The sequence below is a fragment of the Dipteris shenzhenensis genome, chromosome 17 (genome assembly GCF_047967505.1).
Source record: "Dipteris shenzhenensis isolate YYH24624 ecotype China chromosome 17, Dip_SZ_1.0, whole genome shotgun sequence".
NCBI lineage: Eukaryota > Viridiplantae > Streptophyta > Polypodiopsida > Gleicheniales > Dipteridaceae > Dipteris > Dipteris shenzhenensis.
In genome coordinates this window covers 47,793,698-47,812,306 of record NC_141612.1, presented here as the reverse complement: position 1 = coordinate 47,812,306, position 18,609 = coordinate 47,793,698, and the positions used below count along the sequence as shown (strand labels likewise).

At 38.4% G+C, this 18,609-nt stretch overlaps 1 protein-coding gene across 1 annotated transcript in view; it reads left to right on the top strand.

Moving 5' to 3' along the window:
• The window catches only part of LOC147892209 (beta-glucosidase 13-like), a 45,321-nt gene extending 27,676 nt beyond the window's left edge, over positions 1-17,645 (top strand). The window contains exon 14 of the mRNA XM_087388172.1: positions 17,415-17,645. The gene's annotated coding sequence lies outside the window, so the exon portion shown is untranslated. The remainder of the gene's footprint in view (positions 1-17,414) is intronic.
• Positions 17,646-18,609: the final 964 nt, after the last annotated feature.

The following is an 18,609-nucleotide window of genomic DNA, read 5'->3' as shown; positions in this document are numbered from 1 at the left end:
GTGGGTTCTCCCCTTAGTCTCTGCAATCTTCTTGCCTACAATAGAAAAAATCCATCCTGCATGGAAATGCATAGACTCAAGTCAAGACAGAGAAATCACTGTAGGAATGCAGATCTTCAAGTGTGATATTTGCATGTGAGGGTAAAACTGTACTTATGGGTTCTCCCTTCAGTCTGTGCACACTTCTTGCCTTCCATAGACTCAATCCATCCTGTATGGTTATGCAAACACCTTCAAATGACTGAAGGCATATTCCAGCATGCTGCCTCATGAATTTGCAGCAAAATGCGAGGAGAAGGCCTTAGGAATTTCAAACAGTTGAAATCGCGTCTTGTTGCAAATATTGAAATATTACTTCATCAACCCCTGTCATTCTAGTTTTGTGACTTCCATAGCTATCCATAGCTGTAATCTTCTTGCATAAACTCCATTCATACGGTATTTAGTTGGAGAGATAGAGAAATCACTGTAGGAGTGCACCAGCATGTCATTTCAAAAATTTGCAGCAAAATGCGATGTGGACCTGTTTGAAATTCCAAACTGCTCATATTGCATTTTATTGCAAATTTCTCTATATGGCTTCATCCACCCCTGTGATTGCCTTTTCTTTGTTAGAACATGTTCTCCATGCCTGTGATCTCTTTCCAATCCTTTGTATGCAGTTTTTCAGAGTGATGGCAAGAACCAAGTCAACTGCAAGGAAAGTTGGCAAAGGGCCAGGGCTTGCAGCAACAGCAGCTAGGGCAGGTACCAAGAAATTTAGTGTGCCTCCAAAGGGAAGAGCTGCACATGGCAGGAAGGGTAAGCCAATGAGCTTGCTCAAGCAAAAGGCCAAAAGATTGAATCATGGTGCAGGCGTGCTAAGGGAGATCAGGAGGCAACAGAAAGCTATAGGCTTTGCAATACCCAAAGCACCCTTTCAAAGACTGGTGAGAGAAATTTGTGACAGTTGGAACCTTGGGTTCAGGTGGAATAGAACTGCCATTCTTTCCTTACAGGAAATGGCAGAGGATTACTTGGAGAAATATTTTGAAGATGCAATGCTTGTAGCAGCCCATGCTGACAGGGTGACTTTGATGGCCAAAGACTTCAACACTTTGTCCAGAGTGAGATGGAGGTATGACAAGCTTGTTCATCCTGTGGAATGGCAGGACATCAAAATGAGAGACATATTGCTAATTCCACCTACAAGGAAGTTGAAGGTTGATGAGGTAAAGGTTGTTGAGGTAACACACTCAAAGAACACCAGAGGGAAGGCTGCTTATGAGGACTCACTGAAGCAGCAGATAAAAGAAACAAAATCTGTTATAGATGTGGAGACTGGAAAGAAGGAGCTACAGATACATAGAAGGTTGAAGGAGCTGGTGGGTCCTGATGTAGTTGTTCATATTGAGGATGAAGTTTCAATGAATGATTTTGACTTGACAAAACAATGCTTAGCAGCATTGGCTCATAAGAATGAGTATTGCTTAGATACTATCATTCTTGCAATGCTCTAGTAAGTGTCTATAAATTTTACATTTTTTGCAAATCAATCCTCCTTGTACCTCCTTTATAACCTACCCTAATTATTTTCTAATCCTATGCAGCATGATGAGAAGCTGGCTTCACCCCTTTGTACAGCATACAGTCCATATTGTTGATCCAGCCATTTCTTCTAAATTAAAAGATGCAAAGGAGACTCCCATGAGTATTTCCAGCTGGTTCAAACACTGCAATTTTGAAGTAATTGATGTTTTTCTACTTCCATACCATTGCAGGTATGTGGGTGACTACTTCTTTTAAGATTCTTCTTTAAGATTGGGAACTCTTGTAGCCTTTGATTTTCTTATGCTTTTTTCCTTATGCAGTGACCACTGGAGTTTTGTTTCTATTGACATCCAGCAGAAGCAATGCTTTCTATTCAACTCTCTTAAAAACCACACACAGAGAGCTGAAATTGTACGTGCTGTGTGTGCTTTTTGAACTTAAAACTTCATTATTTTGATATCATACTAACTAAATTATACATATTGTAGTTGTATTAGAAGGCTTTTAGATGCATTGGATCACTGTCCTCCAAATGTCTCTCTTTTGGATTCAATAGAGCCAATAAGTCTAGAGGTAAAAAGTCTATTAAATGCTATGTCTTTGAACTTATTGAATAATTTTGTTTTGTGCTAATGCTAATAGTTTCTAACATATCTTTCTAACTGTACAGACACCACAACAAAATGATTCAAGTAGCTGTGGATGGAGAGTGCTGATCAATGCAAAATATATACTTTCAAGCTACTTTGAGAGGGAACAGCCAGACCTGGTAAGGAAAAATACTTTTTATTTAGCTTGAAGATAATTCATAATGATACAAAGTGTTCTAAATTATCCTCTGCCATTGCAGATGAAAGAGGATAGCTTCAGCTCCAACTATGTACATAATTTTAGAGCTCATACAATTTGGAGGTTTTTGAGCTATGCCTCCCCCAAACCTATTGTACCAGCTACTGTGGAGCTGGGTGAAATCTCTAAAGTACAAGAAGGTGTCATACACCTTGATCCCACAAATGAAGCACCTAATGCTGAGGACCAGAAGCCACAGGAGCAATCACATAGTGCTGAGGAGGAGCAGACACAGGAGCAAAGACCTGCTACTGATGTTGAGGAGAAGGTGGAGAAGCAGCAAAGAGATGCTCCTGGGACAGTGGAGGAGACAGGATGGAGCACGGACAGGATGGAGCAGCAGAGAAAAGATCCTCCAAAAAATGTAGAGCAGCCTCTGGATCAAGCTGTACATAAATAGAAAATGGATGTCAGAAATATGTTGTACATATTTAGCTAAATAGTTCTGTACAAAATCTTACTTGATTGAATACAAAACCTTTGTTTATGGAGTCTGTGTTATCTCAATTTTTAAATTTTCGATGTCTTTGCATTTTATTGAGCTCTCTCTTCTTTTGAGTAACTGCAAAAAAGCAATATGAATCAGAGTGGTAAATTAAACTAATAGCAATGCTTAATGAGACTAGGATAAATCAGATGGTGTACCTTTCTGTTGTTGTAGATAAATAAAAAGTCGTTTGAGATAGAACCTTCAGTCTCAAATAGAATGTCACTGTGCAATTGAGCTAGGGTGCAACATTCTCTTAATGAGATATTGACTAGCACATCACCATTCTCAACAACATCAATATCAATAAGTTTATTTTCTGCACCAAAAGACTCTTCATCTTGATCCATTGGGACAAGCTTTGTGCCTAGCATTCGACTGCGCTTGTAATAAAAACAGAAAATAAAATTTTGTGATGCAACCATGTACTTCAGTTGCATAGAAGGTTGGACAACCTCACAAAACACTGAACTACATGTCTTCTTATCCCAACCTTTATCCAAAAATTGTGGCATGCATGCCGAATTTGTTGCTTTAACTATGAACATTGTTTTTGAAACCTTCACTAGAAAGGTATTAAACAAGTCCACAAAAACTGTGAGAGGCATGCACAAAGAAATTTTTACTATCCTAGTGGCAATATTGGGCCTCAGAGCTTTCTGTACTTCTGTAAAAAGCTTTGCCCTATATGCCTCTATAACACTAGAATGTGGGTGAGGCCAATCCACTGAATTCCACGCCGGAAGGTCTTGTTTTATTAATACACCATGTGTGTCAGCTTTGTCCAGCAACTGATAAAAATGATCAGTAAAAAATATACCCGATTGAGCTAGCTCTGTTGCACATCAACCTTGGTATTGTTGTTCTCCTATCGATCCATGCAGAACATCTATAAATCCCAGAATACAATCGATGTTGTGCCATGTCTCATACGATGAAGGATATAAATCTGAAATAAAACAACACAAGAATGTCAATAAGTTAAGAGAGAAAGCTTCATCTTAAAAATCCATACACCTCGTAAAGAAAAAAGCCACAGTAGGAAAATATACAATTAGGCCTATGTTGCGGAAGATTTTTTGGATAGTCTCACAAGACAAGTTCTTTATGCATGTACACGTGCTGAATCAAAACTTCTTTCATGGATATCTTCCCTTTGGTGATTTTAAAATCTCGTACTCTTCCCTTCCATGATGCCCAGAAAATGTTTTTTGTCTGGGGTCTTTTTCTTTTGCTAGGTTGCATGAGCACCCATGCTCCTTTCGAAACACTAAACCTTTCCCAAGTTCCTTCCGTTTTGACTGTACTTGAATTCTCTACCGACGAAATAGAAGAAGCAGGTCGACGGGGTAAGGATGTTTGGTATAATTCTGCCTTCGTAGCATTATCATCCACAGAGCGTCTTCCACAAGAACGGCCGTGGTTTTGGTTCACCATGGAGATTTTTTGAATCTGTAACAATAGCAAAGTAATGTAACTAAGATAACAATTTGAAGTTTCAAGAAAGATAAAGTGGGCAGACAGACAGTTGATGAGAAACATCTTACTCTACGCCAAATAGGATCAAGGGAGCAGTTTTGGAAAAGAAAGGCTGCTGCACAATGAGGCAATGGTGTAGAATGGTAGACCTTTCGCACGAAAGGCGGCACAAAATTTGAAAGTTTAAAGGAAGGTGGAAGCGGGAAGGATCTTGTCAGATAAAATGTCAGTTTAGATTCTATCTTCTTGTCCAAAGATCTTCTGAGAATAAAAAACCAATCTCCACATTAATGTAGCACGCTTGTACCTACATAAAGTATTGTTTCTTTTTTCTATTTTCTCTTATTTTCATGAATTTTCAACGTTACGTTAGCCCTCTATTGATTGGTTGAGAGCTTATCTTTCCTAACCGTAAAAGGCCACAAAATGAGCTCCCTTTTCTCCTAATGACTATGTAATGTTCACATCTGCACATTGCATGGTCTATGTCAAATTATTGAGAAATTGGTATTTCTATATATTGGATTTGCTTGGAAACTCCATCCCGAAAAAAATAGAAAGGATGCTCTTCAAGCATTGGAAAAAGTGTTATCCAATATAGGTCTGCAAGGAGGAGATGTTCAAATCACAAAGGATTTTAAAAAGTCTACCAATGGCAAGAAGGTACCAATCAAGCCGTCTATTGGTGGTGTTAAGGCAAGAAGATTCTTGTCTCGACCCAAACACAGTAAGCAAGTAAGGCAAGGTAGGACAGTTTCAAAGATTAATTATGGATTGTGGAAGCAAGTCCATAATGCTCTGTGAAAGATCATGAGGCAGATGGGGAAGCACGAAATAGGAAGGTAGAGGTGTGGAGGTCTCTTGATCAACTCTTCATGTTCTGTGACAAAGTAACATGGACAAAGAGTGATTACAAGAACTTTGAGGAGGCAATTAAACATTTTGGGAAGTCAATGAAAGACGCATGGACAGCCTGCAATATAACTCACTACATGGTAAGGTTTTGTCTTCTTCTTTTACTTAAGTGTGATCCTCTTTTTCTTATTACTTACTATGCATTCTTATGTCTTACAGCATATCATCTACAACCACCTTCCCTATTTTGCCAAAAAGTATGGATGCCCAGCAATTTGGTCTACCCAAGGCATGGAGAAGTCTCACTACATGGCACGAATGCATTTTTCAGACACACACAACACTATGGAGGGAGTCAGAAGGCAAATAGTCTGAAGGAAGTCTTCCAATGGTTTTACCGAGGCATACTACAGAGGCTGCATGCTAAAAGAAAAGTTGCTAGCTCCAAAATCAAGCTTGCTTTTCTTCTAGCCCAAAATCAAAGACGAAGACAAACTCTAGACAATTCAATGGCAGCAGAGAGACATAGACAATGGAGGGAATCGAAGATATTTAGAAACCATAAATGGACAAGTAAACATGAATAGGACTCATTTGTAACTTATTGGTGTTATGTCCACATGTTTTCAAACTCAATCAATAGAATTTTTTTTTGTGGAACAAGTGACTCTTGGTGTTATGCATCAACAATATTTCTTTTGTGAAACATATGATCTAAACGTAATACAATTTGTTCACAATTTCAATATATTGTTTGTTTAATATTTAACGACACCACTCTATCTAAATGTACAAATCATTTCTTCTTCAACTTATTTTTCATTTATACAAGATCATACCAGACATCAAAGACTTTGTACAAATCAGTTCAACTTCAATATAATGTTTGTGCTATATTTGATGACTAAATCCTATTTCTCCCAAGGCGTGCCGATCGGAACTCTCTTTTTGATCTTGATTGGAGTCTTTTTCTTCTTTATTGGCTTGATGTCGACTGTCTATTTATCAATGCTTGCCTCTATTGCTTGTTTAGGAGGGGTATCCTTTTCTTCAGCTGTCTCCACATGTTCTTCTTCTTGGATTGTGTGGCCTGATGCAATCATGGGTGGCTCTCGAAACCTTATGAGCTTGTGTTTTCCATAGCCCTCCAGCCAATTGGGCTCCTTAACACCACATGCTAATGCATAAGAAGTGTAAGACAAAAAGTAAGCGGCCCTAGAGGCCTGCTTATTCACATAATCTCCAAATATATCTATAGCAGACAACCTCTCTATCAAAATGATCTTTTCCTTTTGCCATGAAAGATCATGTCCACCTAAAACCCTGGACAAACATTTTAAGAAGTAAACAATGGCTTCTCCATTGTTGCTCAACTGCCTATGGTAAATCAAGATCTTAGCACTGCCTAGATCATGAATATAATGAGCTAGGCCTGACAGTTTGCAAAACCCAACTGGCCTGCTTCCACTTGATCTCTGGAGGAATGTGTCATCCTCAATTTGTAGCTGCCACATATCAAAAGATTGGAGTGAGACAATACACAACCTACAAAACATTTAAGCAGAAGACAAAGTATTTGATTTGAAGTACCTTCTCATTTTCATCAACAACAAGCAGTTCATCTTTCCAAAGATTTATTCCTCTCCCCTCCAGTCGAGCCTCTTCTTTAAGCTTTTCCGTGTATAGTGCTGAGAGATTCATAGCTTCCTGTGTGAGCTGGAAGGTAGCTTCATCTGGCTCTTGGAACTTTTCAGCCTCTTTGAAACAAAAAGTAAGGGCCTCTGCAGGATCAAAAATTGTTTCCAAAGCCAGTAGTGAATGGTCATCCTCTATGCCAACCTCCTTGTCAAGCCTTGAAGCCTAGGCAATAAGGGAAATGGCATAGTCCTCCCTCAAATTGAACATACACTCTATATCATGGAGGAAAACATGTAATCTTTTCCACCAATCAAGACACCTAGAAGCATGGGCACTGCATAGTTGCTGCTCTGAACATTAAAATCTTCAACTGGCTCAGCACCCCTAAGAGTTTTTGTCCTCAGTTGAACAAGGTCAAGAGCAGCCACTTGCAGCCCCTCATCCTGAAGGTTGATATCTTCTTCTTGCTCTGCCATTTTTGTTACCAAAGAAACATCCTCTTTTTCCTCTGCTTCAAATGTGTCTTCTTCTTCAGTCTCCTGCCCTTGTTCATCCAAAGACTCTTGACTGAAGACAATGTACATAAGGAATGCCATGGTTTCCTCAAGCACTCTGCACTTTCTGTTGTGCAACTTACAATTGAATTTATATTGATCGGGCACGCTATCAAATCTTCTATTCACATGGTACCTCAGCCTGTCAATGGAGACAATATGATTTATATGCACAAAAACCTTTTCACCTTCCACAATTCTTCCTGCCTCTATCAGTTCTTTGAAGGTATCCCAATGGTCTGAAAGAAAATCTTTGTGATGCTCTAGAACAGAGCTCATTGTGAACTCCATGTTGAAAATACTGTGGTATATGTGGAAGTTACTCTGAGCCTTGCATTTGTGAAGAAACTCAAATAGGAGCAAATCTAGAGACTTGTCCTCTTCTGATTCCTCTTGTTTTGTGATGGAAGAATCAGCATTCTGCTCCAGTATCTTCCTTCTGCCTGTTCAAAAATTTATATACGTTGAATTCTATATGCGGACATATGCAATCAATGAATGCATAGGATATCACTAGATAATTCCTTCATGAGCTCTCATGACTCACCTGGTGATTGCTGTGGTCTAATAATAGCAGCAGAAAAGTCCAGCTTCCTCTTGAAAGGTGGGGCCTGGGAGTCAAACTGTTCCAAAGCAAACACATTTCTCATCATCAAGGAAGAATTCCACAGGGCCAAAGATAGCAAAACAATGAGGTAGAAGTGAGAACCAAAAGAGACATAGGAATTTGCAGGAAAACGTGATGGGGGACCATTTGGAAAATATAAAGCACTCTCCTCGCATTTTGTTGCAAATTCTCCAATTCTGTTGATATGCATGTCAAATCAAACACTAGGTTCATCTCATTGATTCCTGGATAGTATGATTTGATATGCAAGAGAAAGGCTGGAGCTGAGTGAAGCTTTTCATGAGAAATGTGTCAACAACAGGAATTTGCAGCAAAATGCAATATGGGCTACCTAGAGATGTCTAAACCACTCTCCTCGCATTTTGTTGCAAATTTCTAGGTTCTATTCATATCCATCTCCAATCAAATTCCTGGGTGATTTACCACATTCTTGGATAGTATCAATTGAATATGTAACAAGAAGGGTCGAGCTGAGTGAAGACATTTGGACATCAAAAATCCAATGGATGGAAGAAATATATGTCAAAAAACATTGAAAACAATCTAAAAATCTGACCTTTTTTTTCCTTTTCCATGCTGTTAGAGTTGCACTGGTGAATCTCCTGCTCTTTCACTAGCTTGAACTCTGCACTCTAGGTAACCTAGAGATCTGGCAGTGGTAGTAATCTTTAGGTAGGTTGCAGTCTGGATGGAGTGTGCTGGGTAGGAAAGGATCAGAGAGAGAAGGAAAAGGAAGATGCGAGGGTCCTACCAGGGATGAAAGATTGGGAGGCAGGGGAGGGAAGAGTGGTTGTGGAATTGATTATGAAATCATGAATGGCACAAGTTCCAAGGCATAAAGTGTACCTTTCACATGTGCCAAGTTTCAAACTCCAAGAGATCTGGGTCCCATCCACACATGTGAAAAACGACTACATTCCACACGTGTGGGATTTAGTAGCTACCTTATTTGTATTTTGCACTTATTTGTGGTATCCTGTCTCAGCCCTCTTGCCCTCCAATCTCAGCTCTCTTGCCTCCCTACCTCCATACTCTGCAACATCAGCATCCTGACCAGCAGCACAGGTTCATCCCCAGCACAACAGCACAGCACACCCACAGATAGATTTCAGGTCAGTATTAATGGGTTCTTCCCTCAGTCTCTGCAATCTTCTTGCCTACCATAGAAACAATCCATCCTGCATGGAAATGCATAGACTCAGTCCATATTTTATTTAGTTGTCAAGACAGAGAAATCACTGTAGGAATGCAGATCTTCAAGTGTGATAATTGCATGTGAGGGTAAAACTGTACTTATGGGTTCTTCCTTCAGTCTGTGCACAGTTCTTGCCTTCCATAGACTCAATCCATCCTGCATGGACATGCAAACACCTTCAAATGATTGAAGGCATATTCCAGCATGCTGCCTCATGAATTTGCAGGAAAATGCGAGGAGAAGGCCTTAGGAATTTCAAACAGCCAATATCACGTTTTGTTGCAAATATTGAAATGTTGCTTCATCCACCCCTGTCATTCTGGTTTTGTAACTTCCATAGTTATCCATGGCTGTACTCTTCTTGCATAAACTCCATTCATACTGTATTTAGTTGTAAAGAGAAGGAAATCACTGTAGGAATGCACCAGCATGTCACTTCAGGAATTTGTAGGAAAACACGATTTGGACCATTTAGGAATTTCAAACTCCTCGTATCGCGTTTTATTGCAAAATTTTCAATGTTGCTTCATCCACCCCTGTGATTGCCTTTTTGTGTCATACCATGTTCTCCATGGCTGTAATCTCTTTCCATTGCTTTGTATGCAGTTTGTCAGAGTGATGGCAAGAACCAAGTCAACTGCAAGGAAAGCTGGCAAAGGGCCAGGGCTTGCAGCAACAGCAGCTGGGGCAGGTACCAAGAAATTTAGTGTGCCTCCAAAGGGAAGAGCTGCACATGGCAGGAAGGGTAAGCCAATGAGCCTACTCAAGCAAAAGGCCAAGAGATTGAATCATGGTGCAGGTGTGCTAAGGGAGATCAGGAAGCAATAGAAAGCTATAGGCTTTGCAATCCCCAAGGCACCTTTTCAAAGACTGGTGAGAGAAATATGTGATAGTTGGCACCTTGGGTTCAGGTGGAATAGGACTACCATTCTTTCCTTACAGGAAATGGCAGAGGATTACTTGGAAAAATATTTTGAAGATGCAATGCTGGTAGCAGCCTATGCTCACAGGGTGACTTTGATGGCCAAAGACTTCAACACTTTGTCCAGAGTGAGATGGAGGTATGACAAGCTTGTTCATCCTGTGGAATGGCAGGACATAAAGATGAGAGACATATTATTAATTCCACCTACAAGGAAGTTGAAGGTAGATGAGGTTAAGGTTGTTGAAGTAACCCACTCAAAGAACACCAGAGGGAAGGCTGCTTATGAGGAGTCAATGAAGCAGCAAATAAAAGAAATAAAATCTGTTATAGATGTGGAGACTGGAAAGAGGGAGCTGCAGATACATAGAAGGTTGCAGGAGCTGGGCCCTAATATAGTTGTCCATATTGAGGATGAACTTTCAGTGAATGATTTTGACTTGACAACACCATGCTTGGCAGCATTGGCTCATAAGAATGAGTATTGCTCAGATACTATCATTCTTGCAATGCTCTAGTAAGTGTCTATTATTTTACATTTTTTGCAAAACAATCCTCCTTGTACCTCCTTTATACCCTACCCTAATTATTTTTTGGTCCTATGCAGCATGATGAGAAGCTGGCTTCACCCCTCTGTACAGCATACAGTCCATATTATTGATCCTGCCATTTCTTCTAAGTTAAGAGATGCAAAGGAAACTCCCATTAGTATTTCCAACTAGTTCAGACACTGCAATTTTGAAGTAATCGATGTTTTGATACTTCCATACCATAACAGGTATGTGGGTGACTGCTTCTTTTAAGATTCTTCTTTAAGATTGAGAACTCTTGTAGCCTTTGATTTCCTAATGCTTTTTTCCTTATGCAGTGACCACTGGAGTTTTGTTTCTATTGACATCCAGTAGAAGCAATGCTTTATATTCAACTCTCTTAAAAACACACACAGAGAGCTGAAATTGTAAGTACTGTGTGTGCTTTTTGAACTTTAAACTTCATTATTTTGATATCATACTAACCAAATTATATGTATTGCAGTTGTATTAGAAGGCTTCTAGATGCATTGGATCACTGTCCTCCTAATGTCTCTCTTTTGGATTCAATAGAGCCAATAAATCTAGAGGTAAAAAGTCGTTCCCTCTACTGATGTCTATTTCATGCTTTGCCTTTGAACTTATTGAATAATTTTGTTTTGTTCAGATGTTAACAGTTTCTAACGTATCTTTCCAACTGTACAGACACCACAACAAGATGATTCAAGTAGCTGCGGATGGAGAGCGTTGATCAGTGCCAAATATCCACTTTCAAGCTATTTTGAGAAAGAACAGCCAGAGCTTGTAAGAAAAAATAATTTTCATTTAGCTTGAAGATAATTGATAATGATACAAAGTGTTCTAAATCATCATATGCCATTGCAGATGAAAGAAGATAGCTTCAGCTCCAACTATGTATATAATTTCAGAGCTCATACAATTTAGAGGTTTTTGAGCTATGCCTCCCCCAAACTTACTGTACCAGCTACTGTCGAGTTGAGTGAGAGCTCTAAAGTACAAGAAGGTGTCATATACCTTGATGCCACAGATGAAGCTGATGTGGTGCCATAAGAACAAGCACCTAGAAGCCACAAGAGCAAGGACTTGCTACTGATGTTGTTGAGGAGAAGATGGAGCAGCAGCAAACAGATGCTCCTAGGGCAGTAGAGGAGACAATGGAGCAGCACCAACATACTGTACAGGACAGGATGGAGCAGCAGAAAACAAATTCTCCAAAAAATGATGATAAGGAGAGCTTGGACCATGTAGAGCAGTCAAGCTGTACATAAATAGAAAATGGATGTTAGGAATATGTTCTACATGTACAACTAAACACTTCTGTACAAAATTTTACTTGATTGAATACAAAACCTTTGTTTATGGAGTTTGTGTTATCTCAATTTTCAAATTTTCAATGTCTTTGCATTTTATTGACCTCTCTCTTCTTTTGAGCAACTGCAAAAAAGCAATATGAATCAATAAGGTAAAGTAAACTAATAGCAGTGCTAAATGAGACTAGGATAAATCAGATGGTGTACCTTTTTATTGTTATAGATAAATAAAAAGTCATTTGAAATAGAACCTTTTGTCTCAAACAGAATGTCATTGCACAATTGAGCTAGGGAGCAACATTCTCTTAATGAGATATTGACTAGCACATCACCATTCTCAACAACATCAATATCAAGAAGTTTATTTTCTTCACCCAAAGAATCTTCATCTTGATCCATTGGAACTAGTTTTGTGCCTAGCATTCGACTGCGCTTATAATAAAAAGAAAAAATAAAATTTTGTGATGCAACCATGTACTTCAGTTGCATAGAAGGTTGGACAACCTCACAAAACACTGAACTACATGTCTTCTTATCCCAACCTTTATCCAAAAATTGTGGCATGCATGCCAAACTTGTTGCTTTAACTGTGAACATTGTTTTTGAAACCTTCACTAGAAAGGTATTAAACAAGTCCACAAAAACCGTGAGAGGCATGCATAAAGAAATTTTTATTATCCTTATGGCAATATTGGGCCTCAGAGCTTTCTGTACTTCTTTGAAAAGCTTGGCCCTATATGCCTTTGTAACACTAGAATGTGGGTGAGGCCAATCCACTGAATTCCATGCTGGAAGGTCTTGTTTCCTTAACACACCATGTGTGTTAGCATTGTCCAACAACTGATAAAAATGATCAGTAAAAAATATACCCGATTGAGCTAGCTCTATTGCACATCGACCTTGGTATTGTTGTTCTCCTATCAATACATGCAGAACATCTATAAATCCCAGAATACAATCGATGTTTTGCCATGTCTCATACGATGAAGGGTATAAATCTGAAATAAAACAACACAAGAATGTCAATAAGCAAAGAAAGAAAGCTTCATCTTAAAAATCCATACACCTCGTAAAGAAAAAAACCACAATAGAAAAATATACAATTAGGCCTGTGTTGCGGAAGATCTTTTGGATAGTCTCGCAAGACAAGTTCTTTATGCATGTACACATGCTGAATCAAAACTTCTTTGACCGATATCTTCCCTCTGGTGATTTTAAAATCTTGTACTCTTCCCTTCCATGATGCCAAGAAAATTTTTTTTGTCTGGGGTCTTTTTCTTTTGCTAGGTTGCATGAGCACCCATGCTCCTTTCGAAACACTAAACCTTTCCCAAGTTCCTTTCATTTTGACTATACTTGAATTCTCTACCAAAGAAATAGAAGAAGTAGGTCGACGGGGTAAGGATGTGTGGTATAATTCTGCCTTCATAGCATTATCATCCACAGAGCATCTTCCACAAGAACAGCCATGGTTTTTATTCACCATGGAGATTTTTTGAATCTGTAACAATAGCAAAGTAATGTAAACAAGATAACAAATTAAAGTTTCAAGAAAGCGAAAGTGGGCAGACAGACAGTTGACAAGAAACATCTTACTCTATGCCAAACAGGATCAAGGGAGTAGTTTTAGAAAAGAAGAGGTTGTTGCACAATGAGGCAGTGGTGTAGAATGGTAGATCTACCTTTCGAAGGAAAGGCAGCACAACATTTCAAAGTTCAAAGGAAGGTGGAAGTGGGAAGGCCCTTGTCAGATAAAATGTCAGACTAGATTCTATCTTCTTGTCCAAAGATCTTTGGACAAGAAGATAGAATCTAGTCTGACATTTTATCTGAGATTGGAGAATAAAAAACCAATCTCCACATGAATATAGCACGCTTGTACCTACATAAAGTATTGTTTCTTTTTTTTATTTTCATGAATTTCCAACATTACGTTGGCCCTCTATTGATTGGTTGAGAGCTTATTTTTCCAAACCGTAAAAGGCCCCAAAATGAGCTCCCTTTTTTCCTAATGAGAAGACTTGTCATGTGTTGCAAGTGACTCAAACATGCTTACTGATATAGAAGACTTGTCTTGTGTTGAGAATAATAAGATGGGACCACAGAAAAATACATGCAAAGATCGATGGGAAAAGTGATGCAATAACAGGAATTGATGATATTAGTGACAATGATCATGATGTTACCAGTCGAATGTAGGGAAAACGGGGCAGAGAATCTGAGACTTGTCATGTTGTTCGTAATATTGGTGCTAGCATGCCAGAGAATATATATGGTAGAATCTTGAGTTACGAAGGAGAAAGAGTTCAACCACAAAATTCAAGAGGTATTGGCAACAAATTGACATCAATGAACCAACATGTCTACCAGATTGCCATTTCCAAGATATTATAAGGCATCAAATAATTCTCAAGCCCACATAGCATTTGATTATAGAGATGAAGATTCAAGGGAAATGGATTTGAGGTTTGAAACTGGAAAATGCAAGACACTATTTACAAAAAGAAAGTATGTGAGTGTGAAGAGGCGAAGAATCATGGCATCAATTCCAGAACCAAAGAGACATGTAATGTTATCTGAGAAGAATATGGAAAGGATGCTTATGCGAGTTTGTTGCAAGAGACTTTCCATTAGAAAAGTTGGGAAAGATGATTGTGCAGCCATATGCCTTGGTATTTGGAGTAAGAAAGTGCCTAATAGACATAACTATCTTCTTCAAGAGTTTTCATGCTTTCTTCATCAAGGCACTGATCAAGATTTGGGCACAAGACACTGTAAACCTAGATTGAACCCATGGTTAATGGGAGACCCATTTGCAATCGACGATATCAATGGTTAACTGGACTATCACATGGCACATACAGGACCATCTAGGCAGAGGTGAAAGAAAAAGTAGTTCATACAATTCATGGAAATATCTACAAGCTTAAATGCCATGGAAGCACAACATTAAAGCAAGTTCTCCAAGACCATGCGTTACCACAGCCTCATCTTCAACAAACAATGCTAGATGGACATGTCGAATGTCAACAACATCTTCCTTTGGGAATGACAAAGAAGTTCGTCCTAGAAACTGTTAATAAAACTTTACAAGACAGAGATGAGAGCATGATTTCACGGTCAACCTTGTACAAAATTTGGCGTAGAGATTTTTGCCATGTCAAGACACCATCAAAGAAAAGGATGTCAAAATGTAAGACATGTGATGAATTAAAAAATGCCATTGAACATAGTAAATGTGAGCAGCAGCGAGGAAGATATATTAAATGGTGATCAATCCATTTACATCATGTGCAGGATGCTCAAACATTGTATGCTTCTTAGAGAGAGGAAGCTATTTCACATGTCGATAAGTCCATGTGCATCACCATTGATGGCATGGACTAGAATGCAACAACTTTGCCATGATATAGACGTATCCCACCGGCATTGAGGGCAAACGTGGACTAAAAACACACTTGTATGGAGTATTAGTACATGGATACCGAATCTTTTGTGATGTATGGATTGATAGTTTGCATGACCATGATAGTAACCAAGTTGTTACATCAATCATGAAAGCAATAAGAAAGGTTAGAGATGCTTGCAGATGTTTACCTAACACATTGCGAATACAAGCTGATAATTGTTGGAGAGAGAACAAGAATAAATATATATTTGCTTTATCTCTATGCTGGTTGGTTTGAAAATATTTGAAGAAGTGGAAGTTGGCTTTCTTCTTGTCAGCCATACACATGAAGACATAGATCAAATCTTCAGTGTTATCTCTGGTGAGTTGAAGTCAATGGATGTTTTGACAATGGAGGATATGCTATTTTGAATTGGGAAAAAAATTGGAGGTTCTCGCAAGGAAGAATGAAAAGTGGCTATCTTAGAGAGGATGGTAGATTGGAGAGCATTCATAGAGCCACATTTACAAACAGGAGATGATGCCCTAATAGGACACACAAATCGACACTACTTTCGGTTTCACATGCATATAACAATATTCCAATGATGCAATGGAAGCACTACTCAGTAGATGGAGATCATTTATGGAGTGAGTCATATGCTTTATTACAACGAATAATTCATTGGAGGAAACTAGATTTGTTCTTGCAAAAAACAAATCACTTGACATAGGTGAAATGAAAGGCTTGAAAGCCTTCATTAAACATCTTCAAAGTATGATGCAAAAATATCCTGAGCAATCAACTAAGAATTTGGAGACAATTAAATCAACTGAAGCACTTATCCAATCTTTAGAAAGATAAGAAAAGTTAATGAGCATTGAATACTGTGAATCCTTTTGGCCAAAACAAGCTAGGTCACCAAGTTTTCCTTTGGATATAAATATGTTAGTAGATATGGAGGAAGCAGAGGAATGCCTTTTACCTCGAAAATATTGTGGCAGGAAGGGAGACAAACACTTACCAGAGTTTATACCATCTAATGAGATTAAAGAGGGTCTATTTGTTGCAGTTTAGGCATCTGATCTAGGTTCAGAGTTGGATGACCAAGGTGGCCCAATCTGGGTTGCAAAGGTTGCTAAGATAGAAAGGGATGACAAGGGAACTCCTATAACATTCACAGCTTTATGGTATGAACCAAAGCCATTGAAAAATCTTTCGAGAAGATATACAATTAAACAACTCTATGAGGAATGCTTGCAAAATAAACGTGAATGGGTTCCAAATAATGAGGGATTAACAGAGGTGGAAGTCAGTAGCATTATTCATTGCTAGAAATCAAGGACACGGAGTTTTAAAAAGAAGCATGGATACAATGTTGAAAAATGTATCACAATCCTTGATCCAAGTCGTGCCCATATTAAACATCATTTGGCAAGACTTGACCCATCAAGCGCAAATACATTACATGAATCTGATGACTCTGAACGAGATTCAAATGCATAAGATAATGTTTTGTATGCTTTTTTCCATACAAATGGTGTATCTATATACCGCCAATAAGATAATGTATTGTATGGTTTGTTTTTCAAAAAAAGGGTGTATCTATACACCACTTATATATCGAATTCAACAAACTCTTTTTTTTCAAAAAAATGGTGTATCTATACACCACTTATATGTTGAATTCAACAAACTCTTTTCATATGGTGTCATATTTTCACTTCATAGTGTTAAAATTGAACTAGAGCTAGGAGACTACTATTATTATTATTATAGTTATTGGATGGGGGCATCATGCACAAGTTTGGGAATTATAGCTTCATTGAGCCTTTTTTTTTTAAATTTGAGGTCATCACTGGACTTTTTAGCTTAATAAGGCCATATTTATATATAAGTGACCCATTTAGTGCTCTAAAAAACCCAATTTTTGAGCTCACTAAGTGAAGTTGAGTGGAGAGGATATGCTCCAAAAAAAAGTCCAAACCACGAGAGAAAGTCCAAAAATTTTGAATAGTGTGTTGTCCTATTTTAACAAGACAAAGCCACAAACTTGATTTATGATATATTAACCATAATATGCATCTCTATTGACACCCCGATTTCATGGCTATCGAGTTAGATTTTACTATTTGAAAGTTCATGAAATTTTTATGCTAGTTGACTATAGTGACAGACATGGATGACACCTCAACAACCAATGTCAAGTTGTGCCACATGTATACAATCAATGCTAGCTCACACCCACTCCGTGATCTAAAATTGATCATTTCTTGATGTAATTAAATGGTCATATAGAGCCTTGATTTAAGGGCCTAGAATAAATGAGTTTGGGCAGTCTTTTTTCACATTCCTATCTTCTTGTGTTTTCTTGCATCATTTCTCTTATCGTCTTTCACTCCTTTATATTGGTTATTTCAATTGGTGGAGACTTTGATCAGTGCAGTTTGAGAATGTTGAGCAAGGTTTGCCTTCACAACAAGCCACTTCACAAGTCCTTGCAATGTTACTCTTAGAGCTTGTAAAGTCCAACATGCATGTCTAGCCAATCTTACAGCATATTTGATATCGATGCAAGTCAACAACTCTGGGTCATGATTCACATGTTTATCCAAAACTGGTCAATTCACGATCGGGTGTAGCCAATTGCAAAACTATTTTAAGGGCTGTTTTGGGGACACGATGGGACATGTTGACAATCGATATTTTGAATTTTAAGTAGACTCGTGCTCTGGCCAAAAAATTTCTAGCGTAATGATTGCCTTACTGGCGTAGTAATGAGATGCAATGTAATAATGAGACGAAATCTGTCAAAATTTGCTATTCTAAACACTCGGAGAGCTCAACATATGTCACTACACGAGAAATTCTTCACAACAACACAATGCATCCATAGACGCGCATACAAACGTGTTTCCTTAATTTAAAAAAAAGTTACGAGCGCATCTATTTGCGCGTCTATTAGTGCATCTATAGATCCACGTCTATAGGCATGTCTACATAACATACAATGCACCTATAGATGCACTATTAGAGACTCTGTATAAATTTTTTTTAAAATAGAAAGATGCACTAATAGACAGTGCTAATAGACGCTCTGCATAATTTTTATTAAAAAAAGGGAGAATTATGTTTAGTTGAACAGAATGTTGTGTATGTTGTGTGGTTGCAGGAATTCCATTTCTACTTTGTGCAATTCAATTCTTACAGCCAACTACATTT